The sequence below is a fragment of the Cervus canadensis genome, chromosome 23 (genome assembly GCF_019320065.1).
Source record: "Cervus canadensis isolate Bull #8, Minnesota chromosome 23, ASM1932006v1, whole genome shotgun sequence".
Taxonomy (NCBI): Eukaryota; Metazoa; Chordata; class Mammalia; order Artiodactyla; family Cervidae; genus Cervus; species Cervus canadensis.
In genome coordinates, this window is record NC_057408.1 from 20,425,409 (window position 1) to 20,441,563 (window position 16,155).

The window sequence follows — 16,155 nt, forward strand, 5'->3', positions numbered from 1 at the left end:
ACCCACGACTCAGATCCCCCAGCTGCCTGCGTTGGGGGGCGGGGCCTGGGGGGTACTCAGGGCCTCCATGGGTGCTCCCAGCTCCCAGCAACACAGAGCAGGGCTGTGTTGTCGGGGGAGACGCCCACATCCCTGGCTGACTGTCCAGATACAATCTCAGCAGCCATGGTCTCTTTCCAATTCCTGTGAAAAGAGTACGAGGAATCTCCTCCGTCATGCTCATTTCTAATAAGATGTCCAGTAGCTGGTGTTAAGGGCATTTTCCTTTCAACTCAAAGGAGAATCTTTTTTCCATGTCCCAACATTAGCTTAGTGTGTCTGTTTGTTCGACGAGAAGAATGAAAGCTTTGCATACTGAATTTATAAACTTGCCCTCGGTAAACCCCAGCTGTGAGAGTTTAAGGCCCCGGGCGTGTGAGCCCCTGCTGCGTGTCAGGTGCTGAGCCCGGGAGCAGGGTGGCCGGCCTGCCGGAGTGGTCCACGGCGGCCGGGCACCCAGCACAGATGCAGGGTCTCCGCCGTCTGGCGCTCGGGGGCGGCACACAGGCCGGAGACTGAGTGCACAGCCCCCAGGGCAGCCGGAGCGGGTCCCACCGTGTCGCTGTGACGTCTGGCCAAGCGCCTGGCACGCAGCCGCCCTTCAAATCATAGAGAGGACCACCATGCCCAGGCTCTGGGGAAGGACACTCAGCAAGAGGAGCAGAGAGACAGCCGCACAGCCTGCCCGAAGGGATAGGAACATCCAAGCTCGCCCCCGGGTCTGAGCGGTAAGAGCCTGGAGACAGAGCACCCAGGGCAGCAGACCTGGGGTCTGGGGGTGGCCGGGCCGGCTCCTGGGATCACAGGCTGGGCCGGGACCAGGCTGTCAGGGCCCCTCTGCAGGAGGCACTAAGGCACGTGGGCCACAGTCTGCACGGAGAAGACACCTGTTGAGCGTTTTTAATCAGGAAAGTTAAGTGAGTGCATCTGTTTGAGAACTGTGCCGGGGGCCCAGCGTTTATTACCGTAAACACTGGCCCTGCCTTCCCCATGGTGAGCACCCTGCGATCGTGTCACGAGGAGATAAGCCCGAGGGACCAGGCACGAGCCCGACAGCGCAGGGCGGGCGGGCCCGGGAGAGGGCGCCTGTGGGCACCGGCCTTGGCGCACCTGGCCGTCCCTGCGGAAGGCTCCTGTCCCTGCAGGGTGGACGCCCGCTGCCCGCCCAGGGAAGGCAGGGCAGCCCTGAGCTGCCGCTGGGCTGAGAGCGTCAAGCCCACCTTTCAGGCCTCCCTCCTGTTACAGAAAGGGGGCTCTGGCCCCAGAAGCGAGGCGGAGGATATTGTCAGGCGCGTGGACACTGGTCCCCTCAGGCCACCTGCGACAGAGGCGAGGCTTCTTTGTTAACTCTACAGGGAAAGCTGAGCAAAACCTACAGTCACTTAAACTGAGCTCCTGTTTTCTCCTTTAAGCCCCTAGTTCTCTACTAGTTTCTTATTGCCGCCTCCCACCCTCCTAAGTGAGTGGTGCTAAGCTGCTTTGGTCTCTGTGACTCCACAGCCCCCCAGGCTCCTCTGTCCATGGGATTCTCCAGGCAAGCATGCGGAGTGGGCTGCTATTTCCTCCTCCAGGGGATCTTCCCAACCCATGGGTCGAACCCAAGACTCTCACGTCTCCTGAACTAGCAGGCAGGTTCTTTACCACTAGCACCTCCTGGGAAGCCTCCTAAGTGAGAGAATGAGTTCTGAACGATCTCAAGTATTTCCTTATCTCAATGGCAACCACATTTAAAATATTTCACTTCACTCTCCCTCATGTAGGTCCTTTTTTAAAGAAGCACACTTTATTCTTACCAAAGGAGAAAAAAGGATTAAGAATTGTTGATTATTGTTGCTAACATTCCTTAAAAATAGGACAACTATTTTGCTTACTGCATTGGTGCCATTCTGTGAGAAAGCGTTTCTTTCAGTACAGAGTCCACTTTAAGCAAAGACCCGGGCAAGGCCTGCCTTTCAGCAGGGACAGCAAGTCAGGCTGGATTCACAGAAGATGTTTAATTATGTTCACCACGAGGACACCTGGGCTCATATGCAGACTGTGTGTGGGCCATGGCCCCAGACTGGGAACCACGTGTAAAGTTTTAAAAACGCAAACTCTCAGCATTCAGTGTGCTGCTGGGAAGGGTCACTGGTCAGGATTTTCAAGAAGTCAGGCCACTGCATCCCCCTAACTCCTGAAGCCAGAGGGAGCCTTCCCATGGCCGGGGTTAGGATCAGAGGGGGCTCCCGTGCCCTGTGCTTTAACCTCATCACATGGGCATGTTCTGAACATCAATCCTCCTAAACTCGCTCCTCAAAGAGGGCAGAACTGGGCTCAGTGCAGGAGCAGAAGGCCTGCCCGATGGGTGGGGAGCTCCACAGGTCCTGTGCCTCCACGCAGGCCTGAGTCTCAGCTGGTGGGGGTCGCCATCTCTGCCCAGTTTTCTCCCAGCTAGGACCCCCCTGCTTATTTAACTTATATGCAGAGTACATCATGCGAAATGCTGGGCTGGATGAAGCACAAGCTGGAATCAAGATTGCTGGGAGAAATCAATAACGTCAGATATGCAGATGATACCACCCTTATAGCAGAAAGTGAAAAAGAACTAAAGAATCTGTTGATGAAAGAGGAGAGTGAAAAACTGGCTTAAAACTCAACATTCAAAAAACAAAGACCATGGCATCCAGTCCCATCACTTTATGGCGAATAGATGGGTTAACAATGGAAACAGTGACAGACTTTTTATTCTTGGGCTCCAAAATCACTGCAGATGGTGACTGCAACCATGAAATTAAAAGACGCTTGCTCCTTGGAAGAACAGCTATGACCAACCTAGACAGCATATTAAAAAGCAAAGTCATTACTTTGCTGGCAAAGGTTCATCAAGTCAAAGCTATGGTTTTTCCAGTAGTCATGTATGGATGTGAGAGTTGGACCATAAAGAAAGCTGAGCGTTGAAGAATTGATGCTTTTGAACTGTGGTGTTGGAGAAGACTCTCGAGAGTCCCTTGCACTGCAAGGAGATCCAACCAGTCAATCATAAAGGAAATCAGTCCTATTCATCGGAAGGACTGATGCTGAAGCTCCAATATTTTGGCCACCTGATGTGAAGAACTGACTCATTGGAAAAGACCCCAATGCTGGGTAAGATTGAAGGCAGGAGGAGAAGGGGATGACAGAGGATGAGAAGGCTGGATGGCATCACAGACTCGATGGACATGAGTTTGAGTAGATTCCAGGAGTTGGTGATGAACAGGGAGGCTGGTGAGCTGCAGTCACATGACTGAGTGACTGGACTGAACTGAGGACCCCGGATCTTCTCTGTGCTGCCCTTTGACCCCTCTCCTCCCCTGTACTTTTCTACTTCGAATGGAACATTCCACATGTCTTCATCACACTCGGCACCTGACCCAATTGGCTCCTGCCCATTCTTTAATTCCAAGGTCATTTTGTTGATAACTGGGGGGGGGGGGGAGAAATATGGATACAAAACATAAAGCAAGCAGCCTTCCAGTCACAGGCCCCCATCCCTAACTGATTGAGAAGCGGGCCTACTGCCCTGGGGGCTCAGTGGTAAAGAACCTGCCTGCAGTGCCGGAGACCCGGGTTCAACGCTGGGTTGAGAAGATGCCTTGGGGAAAGGAATGGCTACCCACTCCAGTATTCTTGCCTGGGAAATCCCATGGACAGAGGAGCCTGGCGGGCTACAGTCCATGGGGTCACAAAGATTCGGACACGACTCGGTGACTGAATAACACAACTGCCCTGACGTTAACCAAGGAGGAGCTGCTTAGCTGGAAGACATGAGCACCCCGTCCTCGACGCTCCCTGAGGGAGATGCTACATGCTGAGTCCAGGCGACTCCTTCTTTAGTCTGCAGCGGGACTGAAGTTACAGAATTATCGGCTGAATCCTGGGCAGCACTGATAATGATGCGACTCAGAACTGCTTACTGAATTTATTTGAATCCGGAGGTGGGTTAAGCCACTTCCAGACCATTAAAGTAAACTACGTGGGTAAATACTGCTGTCACCACGGGTGTGACGAAGCTCATCAACGCCAGCACCTTCACCTCGACTCCGCGCAAGCCGGCGACTCCATCACAGTTCATAAATGCGGCCGCAGGTCCAGCTTTGATTCAGCAATTTAATAACTTCGAGTGCTGTCAGTACTGCTTTGAAAAATAGCGCCTATAAAATGTAACAGCCTCAATCAGATTGGAAAAGATTCACCCACTGAAGACTCTTCCATTTCGTCCATAATGAATTAATGTTGAGATGTGTAGACGTTCAAGAGTCATTTAAACTAATGTGAGTCTCTACTGTAACTTTACATTCTAACCCGGCTATGACCAAGAATTTACTGGGCACATCAACTTCAATTTTTGAGATCTTTCAAGTAAATATGAACTGTAAAGCTCACCAATGCAAATGGCCAATGGACACAGTATCTGGAACACAGCAAGTTTGTGCCAATTTTATCCACAACTGCTTAGTCACTGTTACTGCTTCAAAACTGCACACACATCTTTAACAAAGCACGGATACTCCACATAATATTTGTATTTCACTTGGCATTTATCAAAGACAGTGTCCAGTTTCAGTATGCTGATAGTAGCTAACCAACAGGGTCTAAACCAGCCCTTTCTGGATCTGTTTCCAATAGGACAGTGAGAAGATTTGTGTAGAAGATGCAAATGCAGGTGAGATGGGCCCGTTTATGAGATTCCCAACTCACTGCCTATCTCCTTTCATAAGGACAGAGCTACTTTACTGCCTTCTCATAGCCAAACACATTGAAAGTTTACAACTCAGTTGTAATAGAAAGAATTTTTTTTGGGGGGGTGTGTGTGTTGGGGGGGCGCTGAGGCTTTGTTTTCAGGGAAATGCTCTTCAATACGAGAGCCCCCTTCTGCAGAAGATCACTGTGGAGTGCACTGCCTCCTGCCTTGTCCCCTTGGAAGAGAACCTCTCCGGCGCTGGGACCACGAGAAGGAGCGGGGTGGGGGGGTCACCTGGAGACTCCCCCCCGCTCCCCACAACGTGCATGCGTCTCTGCTCTGCCGTCGGCCGAAGCTGCAGCTAGGGTTTAGTACCTGGCTGCTTCCTTTCTGCGTGCGTGTTAGTCTTTCATTACTGTCATCATTTTTTCTCATAGAATAAATACCTTATGCTTTTGTTAAGCTTACATTTAATTAAAATGTACAGAATTTGTGCAGTAAACTCGAATGAAACAAATAAAACAAGGCCCCCTCTCTTGAAGGCATACGTTGTGAATGAAAAATGTCATTACAGACTAAAAAATTTTGCCGTAAACAGGGCCTACAGAGAGAAGTTCCCCTGTAATGACGCCCATAAAATACACAAATGGCACTTTTAGTACCATCCTGAATATGGCATTTTCTGTGCTCGACACACAATCTAAATGGTTTGATCATAGAGCATAATACTCCATTGGGTTTATAGAACAATCAATGTTCCATAAAATGATGTATTTATCCAATAGTAGGCTCAGCAGTTACTGGCGTATGACATCGCAGGACAGAGGCTGGGCTCCTCACGGCTCACGCGCGGGCTGTAAAACTTGTCTCACCCACTCCAACAACTTCATCTCATCTGCGTCAAGTAATTTGTTGAAGACTCAGCTTGGCTTAAAAAAAAACTTGTAATAAAAATTCATGGAATTTTCAGGAGAATGAAAGCTGATGACAATAGAAAGGTCACATTGTGTCTCCACTAAAGGGGTCAGAGGTCACCAGCAGTTCTAAAACCGAAAGTAGATTTCATGCATCGTGTAGCAGATAAAGATGGCATTAAAAAGACTTGTGCGGCTGAAATGTCGGCTGCATCAGGGAAGCCTGTGCTAATATCCGACGTGAGCCACTGTGCCGCCGCCAGCCAGCATTTATTTTAAATTTCTAAGCTGCTCCTGCAACAGCATTACATGTTTATACACTGCTAGGTTATGTCTCAGACACTGTGTGTGTTTTACCATTTTATATTTTGGGAGGGCACTAAGCTTGAAAATGCTAGGTTGCCTCACTGTCACAATCAAAGCACCTCGAATATGATGCGATTAAGAACGTAATGCCTTTCATATAAAAATCTGAGGCACATATGACACTGTGATTCTTAAGCCACGTACGGTTTTCCTCAACTTCAGTTTTAAGATGTGATTTTAACAAGAATGTTAAGAAATCATACTTAATGTCTATTAAAATGAAACAATATTAACAGATTATGCTAATAAATTAGAGCCATATTTTAATGTCACAAAAGCTTGTAAGTTTCTCAAGTGAAAGCTGGAAAAATGACAAATTAAAACTCAATGAAATATAACCTTTTAGAAATCTCAAAGCAGGGAATAAATTATTCGTATAATGGCATTCACCAATCGTATAGCCAATCACATCGATATCAGTAACTGCTCTGTAATGGAGTCATTTTCTGGACAATAATAGTTACTGATACGCCAGTGAGCCTGCAGGAAGGCCCCAGCGGCGCCCCCTGCAGCCCGGCTTGAAGAAGTCTGAGGCCAGTCAGGGAGCTGTGCTCCACAGGCTTGCCTCCCTGCAGGAAACCCTGACCCAGTCCCGCCGGAACAGTGTGGCCATGATCGCAGTGGGCTGTGTACCAAAATGACAATATGACGATTTCACCGTCTTTTTCAGAGAGAGAACCAAGGGCGGTCGGTACCTTACGTCTCATTATTTTCAAGGGTGAGAAATGCATTTTGGTTAATGTTAATAACATTCACATACAATTAGAAATACTGAGGTTACTGGAGACACAAAATTGAAATTATCTTCGGATGTTGGCATGCTTGTTAGTGTGACAGCCATCCTGGTGGGATGTATTTCAAAGCTCAGGCTTGTGCTAGTCATTCTGAAACCAGTTTGCCCTGGCCTAAGAATGTGTTAAACACACCACAACTTGATAAGTAAGAGGCACCCTGGTAAGTCCCTGCTTTATGCCACAAATAAAAACAAAGGTCTATGTCACAGAGTTACAGTAAAGGTCACTGCTCTGTCCTCAATTTCATGAAGGCCATCGTTTTATAAGAAGAGATGAGGAAAGTTATTATTCTGTAAAAAATTAACTGTAGTCCACATCTTTTCTGAGAGACTCTTTGACCTAAGTTCAAGGACAATTTTATAAGCTACCTGTTTAACTGAAGGGAGTATGTATAATCAGGCAGGGCCCAGATTTAAGAAACAAAAGCCTTAGTCCTTTCCCCCCAAGTTATCACTAGTACTACACTCAGGACTAGCGGTGGTCAAAGACAATCACATGTAAGACCCCTGAAAGATATTCTAAGATGCTCAGGAAAAACCATGAATAAATTTTATTTCCAGTTGGTAATACAGGATCGGATGGGTTTCTAACTTTGTGTCTCCATGGGCCTCAGTATTTCCATGGGCACTGAGGAGTAACAAAGGATAAAGACAGTATTTTACCTTTAAAGTCACAGACCCTAAGAGATGCTGTACTGCATCAGACCCTTAGGTACAGACGATCACTTGCTGCATGGAGATCTAATGGGGGTCATGTAGGCAAACCTCTCTCAGGAAGACGGGTCCTTTAAGGTCATCCTGACAGGCTTTGGGGCTGGAGAGGCGGGCAGGCGTGGTAACTGTTTCCCTGCTGCCGAGGCCGCAGGGGTGCAGATCCCTCAGGACGGGACCCCAGAACTTTGGAGATCTGGCCCATGGGGCAGAAGCGTGTCATCATGATTCACAAGGGGGATGAAATGGGACTAAAGTCAGATGGTGAAGTGCTCTGATCTCAGCCTTTACCCGCCAAGAGTATTCCTAACGCCCATTGGGTTTCCTAGCAGAAAGCGCTCAAACGTCTTGAAGAAGCTGGGAGGGAGGGGGCTGCCCAGGGTTGTGCCCTTGGCATCCCACATGCGTTCTGGGGGTCGGGTTGGGCCTGGCCGCTGCAGGGAGCCCACCTGGGATATGCGTGTGATTCCCCAGGAGCCCTGGCGTCCAGACCTCCACCCCAAGCCTCTGACCTCATCCGTGTGTGTTCGTGGTCCGCCGATGAAAGGTAAGCCACATGCCACACCCTTGCACTCGGAAGCCTGGGGCCTTGAACAAGCGGGGGGATTTTAGGCCGGCAGCATTTCTGAAGGCCTTAGAAGACTCCAGAGGAACAGCAGCCCTGTCTGCTTACTGCAAGGCCACTTCCATTTGACTTAAAGACATCAACTCAAGTGAGTGCTGACATTCTTTCTGGAGTTACGCCCTCAGAAAATTAGGAAGCCCGACGCCCTTTTCCTGAACGTCCTCTGCCTGTCTTATAAAACTCCCTGTAGAGATAATGCACTATTAGGAGACAAGGCCTCCTTTTCAGAAGCTGTAACTGTTACACACACTTAAAAGGTAAAATCACGCAAATAAGAAGCCCAATCAATGGCGCTGGTGGACCTCCTCTAACACAGCTGAGTTCACAGGCCAACGGTAGATAAAACTAGCCTCCTGTGTGTTTCTGGCAAACCCAATGAAAAGATCACGTTCATTTTTGTAGGCATGTTCCAACTGCCTGTGTTTCAAAGCATCTTCCTGTCTTTCCTGAGGAGATGAGAGGAAGCGGACGACTGTCTCCACTGCAGACCCTTGTGTATGAAGGTAAAGAGCAAACCACTCCTCAGTCACAGCACAGAGGCACCATCAGAATCGAGTTTACAGCAGGCAGAACCTGCAGCTGGGCAAAGCGCACTGTTAGTGTTTTAATTATCAGCCAGGCTTTTGGAGGCCTAACATCTGCTCACAGCCGAGCAGCGGCAGCTGCTGGTGTAGACTTAAAACAACGTGAGTTTCTTCTCCACGTAGTCAATGAATCATCCGTTCTGGGTACACGGCTGCTACCTTTCCTGTGTGTGAGGGCCCCAAGCATCCACTGAGTGGGTACCGGGTGGAGCCCACCTGCTCCCAGGAATGGGTCTGAGGACCGCAGACACCCTGAGTCTGGGGACCAAGAACAGGGGGACACAGTGCCCGGCTGTGGGCGGCCGGCACCGGGGAAGGTTCACAGTGAGGACCCGACCACCCAGCTCGGGCACAGGCAGAGCAGGCTCTGACTCGAGGCTGTGAACGTACGAGTGAGCAGGGGCTGTAGACCTGCCCTTCCCGGGGTCCACCAGACTGATTTTGGGGGGCGACGGGTACTGTCCTGCTCCAAGGCCGGCCCAGCACGCAGCCTTCTCTGCAGTGAGGACAGGACAGAGGTGGGGTCAGGGGTGGGGAGACAGCTGGTCAACGTGGAAAATGACAACCTATCTTCTCCTGAACCAGTGAATCCTACCATCTTTATTTTGAACATCTTCCTAAATACCCAAGTTAAACTCCTCTGTTAAAATCGCAGGGTATCCACATGCCTGGGATAATCAAGGCTAAATACTCATTTGAAAGTATCAAAGTCCAAACTTGGAGGCTTGAACCCTTGCTTTTAAATGGATGGAATGAATGAAAATAAACTTACAAATTACAACACTGAAACACCAGCAGCTGAAACCTCAGGAGCTCTGAGTGCCAGCAGCGTGTGAGACTTGATCACTGAAATATAAGTCAAGGAGAATGTGCTGTGCTGGGGATTCTGCAAATCCACCTCAAGTGGACCTTCAGAATGATCTGGAATCTGGATCCAGATTCTTACATAGCACATAAAAATATCTCTGGTACTTTAAAAGCCAATTAAAAAGGGGAACTATTACACCCATATACATGCAATATCATATCCCAAAGGGAAAGAAAACATATCAATTTAATTCTTCAAGAATAATGACTGTGCACAAGCAAAATATGTTATTTGCAAATAAGTGCTTGCAAATAGCAGGCTCTCTTATCTTGTCATTTCAAAACAAAGCAAACATTTTAAACGTAATTATAAAAATGTATGAAAATACCCCCGTTGATTTTTTTAACGGCAGAAAATGTCAAGGATTACCGCATCAGCTCATGAGAGCAGCTCTCAATTTAGAAGTCAAGCTGAGAACTGGATTCCTGTGGGAGAACCATGAAGTAGCACGGGGATTCTTTCCGGCATTGTGCTTTGGGCCAACAGAAGGGTTGGGCTTGGTTGGAAACTGCGTGCTTGAATGCTACCAGCATGGAGGTGGGGCCCATGATAAGGAGGGGTGACCTCCCCCAGGCAGTGTGTTAGGCTGAAAGGAGATCGCAGTTAGGCAGAGAGACCAAGGGGACCCTGGTAAGCGCAGGAAAGTCAGAGTCAGAGGAGATGACTAGGTGGTCAAGACCCTGGGTCTCAGAAAACAAGTAAGAAGGAGGTGAGCAACCACGTGGGATGTCAGGAACACCACCGAGACCAGAAGCATCTCTCCAACAGGAACGGATCGCCAGGAACACCGTGAAACGGACCCCCAAACTGAGAGTCACGGGCTGGCAACCAGCTGAGCACAGGGCGGGGCGCAGACCTCGCCCCCTGCAGACAAACCCCAACACGTGTCGTTCTAGTTCCACGACTAACACGAGGGCACGACCCTGGCCATCTTCCTTGGAGCACACGAGCACTGAGCTATGAATCCTCACATGTGGCATTAATCAGAACACGACACAATTAGTTTTAGTGGCTTCACCGATAGGAAGGAGAAAAGGGAGGTCTTCAAAACTTGGAAGGACGTTCACAGGGATATGAAAATTCATATGTTTTCCTTCACCCCTATTTATTATTAAATGCCGTCAAGTATTTTCCTGAGCAGAGATGTCCCACTCTTTCTCGGAGTCGCAAGACAATCAGAATGACAGTACTGAATTAATTCCTCATTTGCTGGCTGGAAGAAACTCGGAGCTGAATTGCCAAAGGGCAGAACCGGGAGAATGACACCATGCATCTCGGCGTTTGTGTACGTCCATTTGATTACTGCGCTTGTGTGTTATCCTACTGGTCTAGCAGCTGCTGTCTTCCTCCATCTACAGAGCGCCAAGGCACCCGTTAGTAGTCACTAAGCTCTGAAAAGTATTACTGAGTATCTGGAATTCTTAACAGAAATTCCAGGAAGTCAGGTGGATAAATCACAGACATAAAATGAAGGAAAAAAACACCTCCTAGGAAAGGTTCCATTAAAGGCACCTCAGAAGCTGTGCTAACTGGTGCCAGCCCAGGGGCCAGGGTACCTCCAACCCCCCAGGAGCCGCCCCGCGACCTCCTGTGCTAGGCCCGGGTGCTGGACAGTCTAGCCTCACCTTCTTTTCTTCCAGGTGCTTTGAGTAACTTCTGCCGTCTGGGCCTCCCTCTTCCCAGTGACTCCCATTGTCCGGAACAAACACTATTGGCTTCCTCTGCTCTTATATCTGACCCTGTCCTGTTTGTGAATTAATAACCATACACCATCCACGTACACCAGCTTTCCCTACACAACATACAAGCAATCCCCCAAATTATAACTTAGCCAGCTCACCTCACTGAGCTTAGGTTCTCTCTTAGAAACACTCTTTTATCATTCAATTCTTGGTTGTATCATCCCGCTTTTTGAATTTATTTATACACATAGATAAATAAATAAATAAATAAATTCAAAACGCGGGATGATAAAAAGGGGCTTCCCTGATAGCTCAGTTGGTAAAGAATCTGCCTGCAATGAAGGAGACCCCAGTTAAATTCCTAGGTTGGGAAGATCCCCTGGAGAAGGGAAAGGCTACCCATTCCAGTATTCTTGGGCTTCCCTTGTGGCTCAGCTGGTAAAGAATCCTCCTGCAATGTGGGAGACCTGGGTTCAATCCCTGGGTTGGGAAGATCCCCTGGAGAAGGGAATGGCTACCCACTCCAGTATTCTGGCCTGGAGGATTCCATGGACTGTATAGTCCATGGGGTCACAAAGAGTTGGACACGACTGAGTGACTTTCACTTTCACACATGAAGAATCAGAATCCTAAATATTCTGATATGCTCAAAATTTGCTTGAATTTTGGATATAGTAAAGAAGGCTTCACTCCTTTTCAATCTACAAAGAAACGGTCATGAACACAACTTATCTGGCCCAAACTTACCTTGGACATACTGAAGGTCAGAGGGCAAGGGGCATTTGGGAGGAAATACAGTAAACCCTGATAAGAGACTTTTTGGCTTAAACCTTCACATGTGGAAGAACATGTGGACCTAGAGAGAGAAACCGTCTAATTAGGTTTAACTTCAGCACCATGAAAACACCGAGGAAGAGAGGCCAACTGTGCCCGGGGTTCTCTGCAGGGCTGCCCAGGGGCTGGGCCAAGGCGGATGTTGAGTCCTGGCTGGTGGGGGCAGGAGAGTGGGGAGGCCTCCGCTGTGCTGACATCAGGGTGCTGTGCACTGGCTTGACCTTCTAACCTCTGGATGATGAGTGGATGCAACAGACGTATCAGAAGGATGCAACGCTCCCTGGGAACGCCCAGATACGAGGTGGAGGGGAGTGAGGCAGTGCGAGCTGAGTGGGCAGAGATCTCCGCAGGGGCTCTGCTTCCATCCACCTTTCTGGGAAGGCCCAGGGCTCTCGGCACCTGGTTCAAAACCCACTAAGTCAGATGCTCTCAGCTTCTCCATGCCAAAGAACCCTGTGATTCCAGGATAAGCTGGTACTCTTGGGGCCAGCTGATAACCTGGCCTCCACCACAGTCCAGTCTACAGAGAATGGCACCACATCATTGGTCTCGTATCGCTGCCTTTAAAAAAATGACGTAGTATAGTCAGTCCTTTCCCGTTAAGCTATGAATCATAAACATTCTCTTAAGTATCTGATGCACCTCCACCTCCACAAGACAGTAGTTGACTGAGTTATTTAGATGTGGAAATTAATGGGCTGATGGTAGCATTACAGCTCAGATGGATTTACAGTTATCATATTTGGCCCAGTGTGATTTCAAATCAGAATTCTGACTGTTTGAATGGAAATTCAGAAATATTAAAAAGCCATGTTAAAACTGGCTGGTTTATCATATACAAGTACTGTGCATTAAGATGGGAAATACCCATTCATGAAGATAATGAAAAATGGACATCAATGTAATAAAATAACACATTGATGGCTTCTGAGACTTACAAAGCAGTGGGTTTCTTCCTTCTGCTTAAAAGGAAGAAATGTTCATCCAACCCCACCCCAACTCATATTTGATCTGCAATCCAGCAACAAAGCCCTGTGGTCTGTCAGCACAAAACCTGATAAAATGGCTCAAGATTTTCAACATTCAAGTTTCCATTTTTGAAAAAGAAGAGGGTGCGGGGGTGACAAGTATTATAGCCGAGAACAAACAGTGTGCAGCAAAAAAAGCAGCGGATCAATGGAGGCCCCTGACTCTGGCGCTCATAAAGCAGCCTCAGAGAACAAAGGACGACGATGATAAAATTGGTGCTCTTGTTTTATAAGGCTGGCACAGATGGGCCTGGCAGGCTTCGTGTTTCATTTTCATGAAACTTCAGCCACATTTCCAGGGCAACATTTCCACTATTTTCAGGCAAAGGGTCTCTGTGTAGGAGGCCAATGGCTTGCCAGTGATTCTGCTCAATGCCCCAACCTAAGCCAGAAAAAGGAATTTAAATGCTCAGTTAGGTTGAGTGTTAATAATCCTATATAATAATGTAAACTCAATGATTCAGTTATTAACATGCATTTTAATTAAAATGAGTCACGTTTAATTCCCAGTTAGACTTGAAGTCCTAATATAAAACTTTCTGCTGAGATGATCATAGCTATGCGTTCTACATGCACACAGACTGTTTTCCTAGTGTAGCTGAAAAAAACTGTCACCCCTCGCTCAGACACACATTGTTGATACTGCATTCTTTTACTCTAAAATAATATCCTAGAAGAAAGTCTTTGCTCTAATGGGATTTACACCAGTATATTCAGCCTGAGTGTTGAGTGTAGCAGTAACTAGGGTAAGAACCCAGAAGACACTGATTCACAATCTCTAGTCTTGGCGCAAAACATTAGATACATGGTGATCTTCAGATGAAAGTAAGAAATTTTAAACACCACCACATGTGACAATAAATGATAGTTCCCCACCGCTCCCTAATAGTCAAATATCATATGGTATTAGTCATATCTGGCATATTTATATAATTTATTCACAATAAAATTAATACACAACTAATATATTATGTGGAGAAGGAAATGGCAACTGACTCCAGTATTTTTGCCTGGAGAATTCCATTGACAGAGGAGCCTGGCAGGCTACAGTCTATGGGGTCGCAAGAGTTGGACACGACTGCATCTAGGCACACAATGTGTTGACTTCACACCGTCTGTCTTAGACTTAATGAAGGTCTCATTGTCACTAACAATCGTCAAAGTTTAGGAAAGCGCCACATGTATGAGATAGGAACAAGGCCATTTTAAATTCAGATCCACTTCCTCATCAAGATTACTGAGGGTTGTTCATAACAGTGGAAGAACACAAAAGGAGAAATAATACCAGCCAAGCCAAGCAAACCAAACCAGTCTGAACAAAGCCCAGAGTAACAGGAGCTCTGAGCAATACGGAATATTCCAGTGGCTTCTTGAAGTCAAGGCCAGAACTATCAGGGAATCTAGTTCTGGAGGTCCTGTCCCCTCATATTAATAAAACAAGACAAAACAAAACAGAGCTGAACACAACACCCTCCAACGAAGCTGCATGTAAACAATTCTGTGCACTTGTTCAAATGGCAAGACTTAATTTTCCCCAAGATGCCAGTATATACTCCTGAACACAGATCTAATGCCGGTTCCATAAATAATGGAAACTTTCTGCAAAGGCTCCAGGGATGTTAGGAAAGGCCAACTGCTCTCATCAGCTAGGGTGTTTTCAACAGTATTTTGTATTTTGGCCACAGGGATCAAAATCTTATGCTGACATTCTATATTTGCATATTTCTCAGTAACTTTTTACAGAAGCATATAGAAGACACCGAAGATTGAAAGCAACCAAAATAATTCACAACTTCTCAGCACCTCTTTAATGTCCAAAATAAACCTAGCAGTTCAGCAAAATTTAAAAACTGTCATTGATTTTTTATTAAATTGGCTGGCTCCCCTGCAAATATTTCTCTGTACTGATCTCTGTCAAGTATATGTACTTAGGTAGATGTTGGACTTAGTTCAAGATGCAGGGCATTTGCCTTGGCAAGTTAATAATTTTAACCAACAGCTCAGGTAAAGCCAGAGGGGCAGCTTATCAAGTCTGATCATAATAGGATGTTGCGGCTCACAGAGGGAATCCCACTTTGGTCACTTTAAGAAGACCCGGTGTTTGCAAAGGAGAGCACTACACTCAGTGCCAGGAACCGAGTTTGAATGGAGGGCCACAGACTGGAACTCGTCTGCACGGAGGTCATGTAGGAGGAGGCAGAGGTTCTCTGTCCAGAAACCACAGCATGGGAATGGGGGAAGGAGGGGAGGGAGGAAGTGAGCAGGCTGGCTTGGCAAATCTACATTCACGGGGGTGGAAAAAAGGACATGAGAACAGTCTCCAAGTATCTGGGAGGTCGCCATGTAGAAGAGGGATAGTCACACGTCCCTGTGTAGCTTCAGTGTGTGCATGCGTGCTATGTCACTCAGTCGTGTACAACTCTGTGTCCCTGTGGATTGCAGCCTGCGGGCGCCTCTGTCCATGGGCTTCTCCAGGCAAGAATCCTGGAGTGGGTTGCCACGCCCTCCTCCTGGGGACCTTTCTGACTCAGGGGTCAAGCCCGCATCGCCTGTGGCTCCTACCCTGCAGGTGGGTTCTTCACTGCTGAGCCACCAAGGACGCCCTTCAGTGCACTGGCGGCATGTTTTAACCCATCTTGAGAATTTTCTAACAATTAGCAACTCACAGGTGGATACACACTTGAAAAGATGCTCAGCATCATTAATCGCTAGGAAAACGCCAATGAAAACCACATGAGCTACCACGACACACTCAGCATAAGGGCTGCCATTAAAAAAACTGAGAACACCAAGGGCTGGCGAGGATGCGGAGCAACCTGAAGGGTCACACTGCCGGTGTGAGCGCAAGACGACACAGCCACGAGGGGAAGCAGCTCGGCAGTTTCTTACCATGTGACCGCGACACTCCATTCCTAAGGACATGAAAACACATGCTCACACAAAGATCTGTGCCCAAATGCTTAGAGTGGCTGTGTTCATGATCGCTTGCGGGGTTGTTTGGAAACAACCCAA

General features: G+C 47.7%; 1 protein-coding gene across 3 annotated transcripts in view; it reads right to left on the minus strand.

Annotated features, from left to right (window-relative positions):
* Window positions 1-16,155, minus strand: part of ZNF407 (zinc finger protein 407) — a 374,140-nt gene that overhangs the window by 2,112 nt on the left and 355,873 nt on the right. The gene's annotated exons all lie outside the window — the stretch shown is intronic.